Here is a 13159-nt window from a genome sequence, read left to right as displayed (position 1 = left end):
ATTTCACAAATATTGGGATCAAAAAAGTCTTTAAATAGCAAACCGACTCTCCTGTCTAATAACGATGGTCAGCTTTCAGCCTCTGATTCTGCTATTGAGTTCAATAGGTTCTTCTCTTCCATTGGTTCATCCCTTGCTAATGATATTCCATCTTCCAGTACTGACATTAAGGACTATCTTACAGGGAACTATCCCCAGTCTCTGTACCTAAAGCCTATTAATTCCATTGACGTCAATGAGATAATCCTTTCCCTTAAAACCAAGTCTGGTGCCCTTGAGGAGATACCAACTTTAATCTACAAAAAAGCCTCCAGATCTTTAGCCCCTGCTATTGCTTTGCTCTTCAACAAGTCACTTGAACTCCAAACCTTTCCAGATATTCTAAAAAAAGCGAGAGTAACGCCTGTCCACAAATGTGGTGATCTCACAGATGTTAACAACTACAGACCTATATCAATCCTGCCAAACTTGTCAAAAATTTTTGAAAAACTAATCTATAAGCAGCTTTACTCATATCTAGCCAAACTCAATATACTTAGCCCTTGCCAATATGGCTTCAGGCCCAAAAAAAGCACTAACGATGCACTTATTAGTATGCTTAACTCGATTCATACAGCTCTTGATAAAAATGAGTTCCCTGTTGGGTTATTTGTGGACCTGCGTAAAGCTTTCGATACTGTCAACCACCAAAACCTTCTTCTTAAATTACATCATTATGGTGTCAGAGGACACTCCCTACAATACCTCAAATCCTACCTTACTGACAGGCTCCAATGTGTTTCTGTGAATAATACAATTTCGCCCACCCTACCCATCAACATTGGTGTTCCCCAGGGCAGCATACTTGGCCCTCTCCTCTTTCTCATCTACATTAATGACCTTCCAAATGCCTCCCAACACCTCAAACCAATCCTATTTGCTGACGACACAACCTTCATTTACTCCAGTCCTGATCCCCTTGCTCTAAATGCCACAGTAAATACTGAGCTAAATAAAGTCCATCTGTGGCTAACTGCCAACAAACTCACCCTTAACATTGACAAAACTTTCTATATTCTGTTTGGCAATAAATCCTCTAATCAAATAAATCTCAAAATAAATAATACCCAAATTTGTAACAAATTAGATGGCAAATTCCTTGGCATTCTCATTGACCACAAGCTGAATTTCCAGGGACACATTCTAAACATATCAAAAAAAGTTTCAAAAACTGTGGGCATTCTTTCTAAGATCAGATATTATGTACCACGCCCTGCCCTGGTGACTCTCTATTACTCCCTTATCTATCCATATCTCAACTATGGTATTTATGCTTGGGGCTCTACTACCCAAAATCACTTACGTCCTCTAATTACTCAACACAAAGCTGCTATTAGGACAATATCCAACTCTGGCCCCAGACATCACTCGGTACCCCTACTCAAATCTCTGAATATGTTAGACATTAAGTCACTGCACATTCACTCATGTGTATTATACATATACAAAACGCTAAATTGTAATGCCAATCCTGATCTCAAAAGCTTCATAGAAGGTTGTAACAGAACCCATGAGCACCACACCAGAAATAAATACAGTTTTGATATTCCTAGAGTACGACTTAATCAAACCAGAAATGCTCTACAAATCAAGGGGCCCAGGATGTGGAATGACCTTCCCAACCATGTTAAAGACAGTACCTCTCTCAACCAGTTTAAGTTAAAAACGAAGCTATACCTAATAAATTCCATGTAACCTACCTTACCCTTCTATTGTCAACCCATGTATGTTTTTTGTTTTTTTTTGTTTTACAAATCAACGCTGTTTTAATGTAATTTTCTGTAATAATTTATAATTGTATTTGTGCTGTTTTTTCAACAATGTTCCCCCCCTCTTTTACCTCTATTTTTATTTGTACTCAACGCATTTTTTTCTTTTTACCCATTAGTTTTAAGCTTTAGTCAGTAGTGTTTTTTCCTGCCCGAAACGCTTTGCGTAATAGTGGCTTTAGGCATTGTATGTACTAGCTCTATCTATAAAGCCAACAAACTTTGTAAAATCTCTTTATGTATGTACCTTTGCCTAAATAAAAATTATTATTATTATTATTATTATTCTTGTTCCTGTCAAAGGGCACTAGCTGTCTGTTACGGACCCGAGTCCATCGTCGGAGCACGGAGCAGTGACAACAACGCCATCTGTAAGTCCGCTCCCGAAACCCCCTCCAAATGGACGACGCCATCTAGTGATGACGAGAGACGCCGGCAATACGTGCTTGATTCCCGTCTTAATTGGCTTGTGGAATAGCCGCTGCTGACCTCTGGTGAGGTGGCGCTTAGACAGCAATGCCATCTACGGAGTGAAGAGGTGGACGTTTGTGTCTAAGCCTGTAAGTGAGGTTCCCTAGAGCGTCCCAGTATTAATGACAAGTCTGCTTTGAAGAAGCTGTGAGTCACCCCTGGACGAACTCTGTTGAGAGTGTAATAGCCTGCCTGAGGCGTGGCAGTGTCGGGAATCGCCTTATCTGGGGCTGGCTGGTGGAAGAGACTAGCCACTGTGGTGCTTAGTGAGGAGAGTGATCAGCGGGTCACACGAGGCTCCTGCCTAGGGCTTGCAACCCTAGTATCGGTCGTGGAGGGGCCTACACAGCGGAGCTGATCGGTACCTGCCAGCTACAGGCTGGATTGTGGTTGAAGGCCTCCACGACGAAGCACCCAGTGGGACTGTGATTTGGCTGGCCTGTGGCCAGGGTAGATTCGTCATAGAGTCATAGTGGATTCATCGTGGGCCACGGAAGAAGGAACCAGTGCTACCCCGAGTGAGCATCGTTGAGCATCCAGTGTCTTCGGAGGAAGACGCAACTGTACATAAGTGTAGTAATAATCCCCGCGTGCGACTGTTATTTATTTATATATGGTGGTGGTAAATATATCAGAAAAACTGGAACATTTGTATCTCTCCCCCTTTAGCTTTAACTTGCGTTACGGAACACACCCCTTGAAAGCCTCTACTAACTTGGGGCCGGATTCCCAAACTCTACTACCATCAGAGAAGAACCCGGTTGCATCCCAGTAGGGCCGTAACACTGTCAAGCCGGAATCCTAATATATGACAGCTATATCAGAGAAAACACTGTATATTAGATAACAAACAACCCAGGTAATTAAGCCTTAAGTCGATCGTTCGTGTTCAAACCAGAATTAATCATATCTACCTAACATTACTGGCCAATAATGACTTAGATAAGATTTTGGAAAGATACTTCCCTTGTGGTTGTTGACAGCGTGTTGATGATGTTAGAACACTTTGATCTCCATAACACTTCATCTAAGATAAATTATAGGAGCGAAACTTGCTCCAACGACTCTGATCTAACAAACAATGGCTGACCTCTCTCACTCCTGACGCCTGGCTCTCCTTGTCCAATGTCAATAAGTGATAGAAGGGTCACATTTACTTCATTTTGGTACTGATAATTAAGTTAACTCAAATGAGATGTTTTTATGATGTAATAAGTCCAAAGACTTATTATTTAAGAATAATTCCCAACAGAATAGCTGGTGAATTTATAGTACTATGTGGCAATGATATCCCATTTTCTACTGATGGAAAATTCCACTACAAGCTACATTTTCTATGGGTAACTTGTATATACAACACAGCAGCTATATTATCTGCCTATTGTATGTAATATTATTAAATAGTGTTGGGTTTTCCGACAATAGCCTGAGGGATACCCTGCAACAGCCTTGAGAGCTCGGAGCCCTCGCCTAGGCTAGGGCTTTCTGAAAGAGCTTGAGCATTGCTGGGATACGTGTTTCCCTATATGTAAGCCCAACTCGTCTAGCAGTGCATTTCAAAGTACGCAGTTTGGGGCCATTGTAATAGGCATGGTGTTTATTACCTTTCATATCGTTCCGGCTATTGGATGGTGCAGGGGGCCGACCTAAAGGGTCAGCAAACATCTGAATGCTCTGTACTAGACCGTCGTTAAATATCTGGACTGTGGAGGGATCATAAGTGCTGTACCACTCTGACACATGGGCAACAAAGTCTTCACGTTGAGCAGGAGGAACACTGAGCCGTTTGCGTTTGAAAGTCCCACCGGGCAGGATGGTATTTCCTATATATAGAGTAGTCAATCTAGGGTGATGATCTGACAACAAATCTGTTACAATAGATGATGTGCACCAGACGTGAGAGACATTGAAACCAACACAGAGGTCTAGAATGCCTCCACAAATATGTGTGGTGTTACGGACCCGAGTCCAGCGTCCGAGCACGGAGCAGTGATGACATCGCCATCTGTGAGTCTGCTCCCGAAACCCCCTCCAAATGGACAGTGCCATCTAGTGAGGACGGGATATACCGGCCACAGGTGCTGGTTTCCCATCTTGATCAGCTCATAACATAGCCGCTGCTGACCTCTGGTGAGGTGGTGCTTAGACAGCAACACCATCTATGGAGTGGATAGGTGGACGTTTGTGTCTATGCCTGTAGGTGAGGTGCCCTAGAGCGTCCCTAGTACTAATGACGTGTCTGATTACAGAGTCGACCTGGGACTGCTGTATTGGACGATGTGGCAGTCTACCCAAGGCAGCCAAGGTCTCTCCACGAGTTTGCTCTGAGGAAGCTGTGAGTCATCCCCGGACAGACACTGTTGAGAGTGGCAGCCTGCCTGTGACGTGGCGGAGTTGAGGAATCGCCTTATCCGGGGCTGGCTGCTGGAAGAGACTAGCCACTATGGTGCTGAGAGAGGAGAGTGATCAGCTGAATCACACGAAGCTCCTGCCTAGGGCTCGCAACCCTAGTATCGGTCGTGGAGTGGCCCACACAGCGGAGCTGATCGGAACCTGCCAGCTACAGGCTGGATTGTGGTTGAAGGCCTCCACGACGGAGCACCCAGTGGGACTGTGATTTGGCTGGCCTGTGGCCACCTTACCTTACCTTACCTTGAGATTACCTTGAGGTGCTTCCGGGGCTTAGCGTCCCCGCGGCCCGGTCGTTGACCAGGCCTCCTGGTTGCCGGACTGATCAACCAGGCTGTTGGACGCGGCTGCTCGCAGCCTGACGTATGAGTCACAGCCTGGTTGATCAGGTATCCTTTGGAGGTGCTTATCCAGTTCTCTCTTGAACACTGTGAGGGGTCGGCCAGTTATGCCCCTTATGTGTAGTGGAAGCGTGTTGAACAGTCTCGGACCTCTGATGTTGATAAGAGTTCTCTCTCAGAGTACCAGTTGCACCTCTGTTTTTCAACGGGGGTATTCTGCACATCCTGCCATGTCTTCTGGTCTCATGTGATGTTATTTCTGTGTGCAGGTTTGGGACCAGCCCCTTTAATATTTTCCACGTGTAAATTATTATGTACCTCTCCCGCCTGCGCTCAAGGGAGTACAGTTTTAGGCTCTTTAGTCGGTCTCAATAGTTTAGATGTTTTACTGAGTGGATTCTAGCAGTAAAGGATCTCTGCACGCTCTCCAGGTCAGCAATTTCTCCAGCTTTGAAAGGTGCTGTCATTGTGCAGCAGTACTCTACTCTAGAGAGCACAAGCGTTTTGAAAAGTATCATCATCGGTATAGCATCTCTAGTGTGAAAAGTTCTTGTTATCCAACCAGTCATTTTTCTTGCAGTTGTGACGGCTACTTTATTGTGTTCTTTAAAGGTAAGGTCTTCCGACATGGGTACACCCAGATCCTTTACATTGCCTTTTCGTTCTATGTTATGAATTGCCTGAGTTTTGTACGTGGTTTCCGTTTTTATATTTTCATTTTTTCCATAGCGCATGAGCTGGAACTTATCTTCGTTAAATACCATATTATTTTCTGTAGCCCATAGAAAGACCTGATCTACATCTGACTGGAGGTTGGCCGTGTCCTCTGTTGCCTACTCTCATGAAGATCCTAGTGTCATCTGCAAAGGATGATACAGTGCTATAGGTTGTGTTCTTGTCTATGTCCGAAATGAGGATGAGAAAAAGTACTGGAGCAAGCACAGTACCCTGGGGGACTTAGCTCTTCACGGTTGATGGGCTGGATTTTATTTTGTTGACTATTACAAATTGGGTTCTGTTGGTCAGGAAATTGTAGATCCATCTGCCTATTTTTCCGGTAATTCCTTTTGAACGCATTTTATGTGCAATAACACCATGGTCACATTTATCAAAAGCTTTTGCGAAATCTGTGTAAATTACATCCGCGTTATGTTTGTCTTCCATAGCATCTAATGCCATATCATAGTGGTCCAGCAACTGCGACAGGCAAGAGCGCCCTGTTCTGAAACCATGTTGTCCGGGGTTATGGAGTTGCTGTGATTCCATGTATTTTGTGATTTTATTTCTTAGCACTCTCTCAAAAATTTTTATGATGTGCGATGTTAGCGCTATCGGTCTGTAATTTTTTGCCTCTGCCTTATTTCCTCCTTTATGAAGTGGTGCTATCTCTGCTGTTTTTAGTATATCAGGAATAACGCCAGTATCTAGGCTTTGTCTCCACAGAATGTAGAGGGCCTGCGATAGTGGTTTTTTACAGTTCTTTATGAATATGGAGTTCCAAGAATCCGGGCCTGGTGCAGAGTGCATAGGCATACTGTTTATGGCTTCTTCAAAATCCAGTGGGGATAGGGTGACGTCTGAAATATGATTTGATGTTGGTATCGTATCCATGAAAAATTCATTTGGGTTATCAATCTTTAGTGTGTTTAATGGCTCGCTGAAAACAGAGTCATACTGCATCCTCAGTAGCTCGCTCATTTCTTTGTTGTCATCGGTGAAAGTTCCATCTCCCTTTCGCAGGGGCCCGATACTAGATGTGGTTTTTGATCTTGATTTTGCATAGGAGAAAAAATATTTCGGATTTCTTTCTATTTCACTGATGGCCTTTTGCTCTCTTTGCCTCTCCTGGGTTTTGTATGATTCTTGTAGCTTCCGTTCAATTGTTTCTATTTCTCTACCTAACCTTCTTCGCCGTTCTTGAGATTCGTGGCCAGGGTAGATTCGCCGAGAGAAGCCAAGAGGATTCATCGTGGGCCACGAAGAAGGGAACCAGGGGTACTCAAAGTGCGCACCGTGGAGCATCCTGTGTCTTCAGAAGAAGACAACTCTGTACATTAAAGTGTGTTTATAACCCCGTGTGACTGTTTATTTATTTATTTATGGTGGTGGTTAATATATATATATAAATCAGAGCATGTGTATTCCTCCCCCTTTAATTTAACTTGCTTTACGAAACACATCCCTTGAAAGCCTCTACTAGCTTGGGGCCGGATTTCCAAATTCTAATAACACCAGAAAAGAACCCGGTTACGCCCCAGTAGGGCCGTAACACGTGGGTTCAAGGTCACCCACAATCTGCACATCTTGGTGACTATTTAGACAACAGACATCAGTTGATTCCCATTACTGTTACTGAAGCGAGAGCCACCAATGTCCTTGTGTCTAGCATTGTAGTCACCAAGAATGTTGGTGGGCTCTACTTGAGCACAGGCTGGAAAAACAATATAATTTAACTTTCCTGCTGGAGCATATAGATTAAATACATTGAGGACAGAGTTGCCCACATAGATCCTCACTCTATGATATTGTTGACTGGCAGTTTGTTTTTCTGGCAGAAGTTGATGGGGTAGGGATTGTTTGATGCAAGAGTTACTGGATCTGAGGTTGTGAAACAAATGAGGGTAATTTCGGGGGTGAGGATCTTGCGGGAACTCTGCACTCCTGGAGACATAAAATATCGATGTGTTCAGTTGTTACTTTGTGATGTAAATCTGAGAACTTTTTATTGAGGGATGCAATGTTCCAGCTAAGGATGGATAACTTAGTTATTTGTGCATTTAAAGTCAGCATTATATATTGATATTATTAATCCACTTAATATATTTTATCTATTTCACTATGATATAAGTCCAGGAACATTTTTTAGTTTATTATCAATGTCACACATTTGCCTCCCATTGTCTAATACAATTTGTCTGTCATTTCCAGCTATAGAGTCGTTTTGAACATACTGTGAGAGCTGCGTACTCTCAAACGTGGTGTGTCCCCGTGGCCTTCCTCCTACCACTGTAACCGGCAGTGGGAAACTTCTTTGGCTAGGCTGCGGGTTGGCCATACTCACTTAACCCACGGTCACTTAATGGAGCGCCGCCCTCCTCCTTACTGTCCACATTGCATTGTCCCTCTTACAGTTGTGCATATCCTTGTTGAATGTCCTGACTTCCAGAACGAGCGTGTGTCTTGCTTTCCGACCGTCCCTCGCGGTCACTTGATCCTCGATAGAATTCTAGGTGAATCGGATACTTTTGATATCGTTTGCCTTATGCGTTTTTGTTCTCGTATTGGCATTCTTGATGATATTTAACGCCCTCTGATTATTTCGCACTTTGATGGTGCTACATAGCCTTTCCGGTTTGGTGCTTTCTTTTGATAATTACCTTACCTTTGGTGGGCATACAAACAGTACTTCAATATTCAAAGTTATACATAATAAACAGTACCTTTGACACACAAATGCAACCTGTTAGCATGAAAAACCTAAATATATTAAGTTAGAAACAATAAAAATAAAAGTTACAGTATTCCCACGTAACCAGTTATACGTCCTCACCTCATTTCTACTCAAAAAATTTAATTTATCCAGGCCAATACAGCTAAAACACATGAGGTATTGACTTTTTATTTGGATTTTTGTGCTTCCTGCAGACCAGTTAACAATGTCAAAAGAAACAATAATTTTGTCATACTAATCTTGTTCTTGCACACCTTGGAGATGTCAGCTATTAACAGTTTAGCAGCCCAAGGGTTATTCTCATATATTACTTCCTCTACGATTTCATTTACACTGTGTATCTATCATTATTCGCATTCTTCCTGTATCCCATTTTGTATGTTCATCTTTTTAAATAAATATTATGTGTTATTATTTTGATAATTGATAATTTGATAATTTATTTTGATAATTTTGATAATTATTTATTTTAATTTATTTTGATAATTTTGATAATTTCAATATTGACCTGGGTCTTCAAAACAACCCTCAAGTTGACTATTTCCGTAACAGCATGCACTCCTGTATGCTAATCCCCACAATCACCAAGCCCACCCGAGTCACTCAAACATCTGCCACTACCCTGGATCACTTATGGACTAATATAACAGCTCCCCTTACATCTGGGGTAATCTATGACTGAACAACTGACCACTATCCTACCTTCCTCATAGCAAACATGGACACAGCACCACCAGAAAGCAAGAAACTCTCATTCAGGCTACACAGAGAATCAGCTGTAGGCAATCTTTCTAATGCATGTTACGAATCTTACTAGGATTCTGCCATTACTCTTGATTCTCATATTACTTTATTGTCTTGTTCTTTAATATAGCATCTAGTTGTATGATATAAGATTTTGTATGTTATATATATATATATATTATAGCATGCAGTAGTGTGCCTGAGTTACATTATATTGTGTGAGGCTTTTGGTGTTAATTTCTCATGTAGTTTCTCCGTGTGGGCGGTTGACCATATTTGGATATGGCCAGTGTGGGAACATTGTTGTCAATCGAGTGTTTATAGTTTTCCATTTGAGTTAGTCCCATATTTGGTTTCTGTATTATTGTATGGAATGTTGTACCAGTGTTTACTACTCTTTAGTTTAACAATGTTTTGAATATTAGTGCTGCGTTTTATTATTAGATTTTCCACAATGTTTGTGTGGACGATTAGTTGATTTTTTGGTAGACGCTTGGCCTGAGGACCAAGGCGTGGGGCAGAAGCGTGGCGGCTGCTGTCGAGAGGAGACATGCTTTAAGTTAAGTCATTGGTCACTGTTAATTTAGCCCATATAAATGTTAATTATCTGGTTAGATGATATTGTATTTATCTCTCTAATTAATCCATGTCTTAGTGATAGTGCTCATGTCCCAATAAGGAGGTTATTCTATGATTTGCATGCTGAAGAATATTTCTGGTTATTATTTATACATTTAAGTGTTGTTATGATTGTCCCCCTTAGCATAAATACATTGTTCTCCATTTTATGCAGTGATGTATATTTACCCCTAGACAGTTGTTGGCAAGGCCAATTTATTATTTTCTTTATTGCACTGCGGGGAGAAGAACCTTATTTAGTCTCAAGGGTGGTAACAAATGAGGGCCTGTGTCCGGGAGAATAAGCCTTAATTCCCTGTAATGTTGTACAATTAACAGTGCTAATTATTAATAGCAATTGCCTTCCTAGGTACTCTGTGATTATCTAGTGACACCAAATCAAGCCTGTGAAATTATCTGTTCAATCTGAGCTGCTGTGAAAACTTCTCAACGCTTCACGATTTGAGGTAAGTGTTTAGCTTGTGCCAGGGGCCAAGCATAATTTTCAGTGTTGTTTCAAGTGTAAGTTGTGATTATTGAGCCAACCAAGGAGGATCAGGTTGCTGCGCTGGTAGAGCAGCCAAATTTTGGTAAAATTAAAGACTTAAAGAAGTCTGGTTTGTTATTGCTGGCTGATAAATTGAACATAGCAGTTTCCAGTAAAATGTTGAAAGCTCAAGTGTTAAGAGTGATTGTCACACACTTGGTGGAGGAGGAGAGACTTGAAGAAGAGTGTTTGGGAGAGTTAGAAGAAGAGTCAAGTGACAAGGTGGCAATCTTAAAGTTGGAGTTGGAGACTAAATTAGAAATGGCTAGGCTGGCAGCAGACAAGCAGAGGTTGGAGTTGCAGAACCAGACAAAACACCTTGAGTTGGAGGCTCAGTTAAGACTAGCAGAGCAACAAACTAAGCAAACCGAGCAGCAGACTAGACAATTAGAAATTCAGCAGAGTATTGCTGAAAATAATAACAGGTTAGAACAGCAGAGAATTGCAGCAGGGCAAGGTAACACTAGTAATAATCCCGAGAGTACATATAGTTCTTCCAAGTACAGTAAACATGTAGAATTACCTAAGTTTAATGAAGAAGATCCAGAAATATTTTTCTTGCATTTTAAGAAACTAGCAGTCAGCATGAACTGGCCTGTCGATCAATGGGTTAGCATATTACAAGGACAATTTAAGGGTAAAGCTTAAGAGGTATTTGCATCTTTGCCGGCTGAGAATTCTTTCGATTTTAAATTTGTTCAGCAAAGTATTTTGAATGCTTACCAGCAGATCCCAGAGGCACATAGAATTAAATTCAGAAGTTTAAAAAGAGCACATGACCAGACTATTTCTGACTTTGTAAGAGTAAAATTAAATCACTTTGACAGATGGATTAAAGCACTTAATATTACAGAGTTTGAGACTTTAAGAGACCTCATAGTAACTGAGGAAGTAGTGGGATGTCTACCAGAGAAATTAGCTTTATTTATGGCTGAAAATAAACAAACCACTGATCTTATCAAATTAGCCAAGCTAGCTGATGAACATGAACTACTTACTAAAGTACCTTTCAGAGCACCAATTAACCATTTTAATGCTAGAACTAATCATTATGCTCATAAAAATCATGTTTTCCAGACTCGACCAGCCACTTCACCTTCTCCCCTTAACCCTTCTCCTGTAAAGCCTAAATCTGAGAAACAGACAGAGTTGTCACCCTCAAATAATGTAGTGATTAAGCCTGCAGTGGATTCGGCTGTTCCGACCACTAGCAGGTATTGCACGCATTGCAGGAGAAGAGGTCATGTGGTAAATTCATGTTATGCTTTGCACCCTGAGTTGAGACCAACTGGTCTAATTTTGAGTAGGGGTTTGCAAACCATTAATGCCAATGTTGCTCCAGTCATGCCCAAGTGGATGACTAATTTTGATCCATACCTACATTCGGGAACCCTACTATGTACTAGTGGAACCTGGAAACCAGTCCAGTTGTTAAGGGACACGGGTGCTTCCCAGTCTTTAATTTCTCGCCGTGTTCTTACTGATGTTAGCACAGAAGACACTGGAGAGGTAGTGTTATTGCAGGGACTTGGAGGGCATATCCAGCGTGTACCATTAATTAAGGTTAACCTGAATTCTTCTATTACACCAGGTTGGTGCACTGTAGCAGTCAGTGAGCAGTTGCCCATTCCTGGGATTGATATCATTGTAGGTAATGATTTTGACAAGTGTCAATTTAGTGGGACCGATTGTCCTGTTATGTATACTAAATCTAATGCAGTACTGGCTCAATCAGAGGCGGATGATGGTGTCATTTATCCAGCCTGTGTTGTGACCAGATCCATGGGTAAGCAGAATGTGGTAAGTCCTGCTACTACCAAGGTGGATGTTCTCGAGGCCAGGACCCCTTCAGACAGGGAGGTGGAGGTGGACCTTGAAGATACATTTTTAGCTCACATGGATGTCGAGAGTGAGGCCGGTGCCAAAGCCCTAATTTATTCTGACCCAGATGGTCTGGAAGATGTGGCCCAAGTACCAATTCCTTGCCCGCTCGCTCCAGTTGTAGAGTTCCAGACCTTGCGTAAGTTACAGAGTACTGATCCCAGTCTTGCTGAGTGTTATGCAGAAGCAGCCGACTCCATTGATACTTTGGAGGAGAGTACGGGTTGTTATTTCAAGGATCAATGTCTGATGAGAAGATGGAGACCATCAGGAACTCCCTCATCAGATGATTGTGAGTCTAAAACCCAGCTCGTTGTGCCAACAGAGTATAGGGAGCAGGTATTGCAAGCTGCTCATGATGACCTGATGGGAGGCCATCAAGGCATTACCAGTATGTATCATAAGATCTGTAAACTTTTTTATTGGCCAAAACTTAAAAAAGATGTTGTCAGATATTGCCACAATTGTGTTGTGTGTCAAACTGTTGGTAAGCCTAATCAGACTGTGCCACGAGCACCATTATACCCTATTGTAGTGCCAGAGGAGCCTTTTACTCATGTGGTACTGGATTGTGTCGGACCTTTACCCCGTACCAAATCCGGAAATATGTATATGTTTACCATACTATGTATGACCACCAGGTTCCCTGAAGCGTATGTTTTGCGTAACATTAGAGCATCTACCATTATAAGGCAGTTGGAACGATTTTTCTCACTATTTGGTATGCCCCGTATAATTCAAACTGACAATGGGAGTAATTTTTGTTCCACCACCTTTCAACAATTTTGTAACACTTACAGTATAACGCACAATTTTTCCAGTCCTTACCATCCTCAGAGTCAGGGGGCAATCGAGCGGTTCCACCAAACTCTCAAGAAAATGTTGAAGG

This window comes from Procambarus clarkii, chromosome 4 (genome assembly GCF_040958095.1).
Source record: "Procambarus clarkii isolate CNS0578487 chromosome 4, FALCON_Pclarkii_2.0, whole genome shotgun sequence".
In the NCBI taxonomy this organism is placed as follows: domain Eukaryota; kingdom Metazoa; phylum Arthropoda; class Malacostraca; order Decapoda; family Cambaridae; genus Procambarus; species Procambarus clarkii.
The sequence above is the reverse complement of the archived record's forward strand: the minus strand, read 5'-3'. Positions refer to the sequence as shown.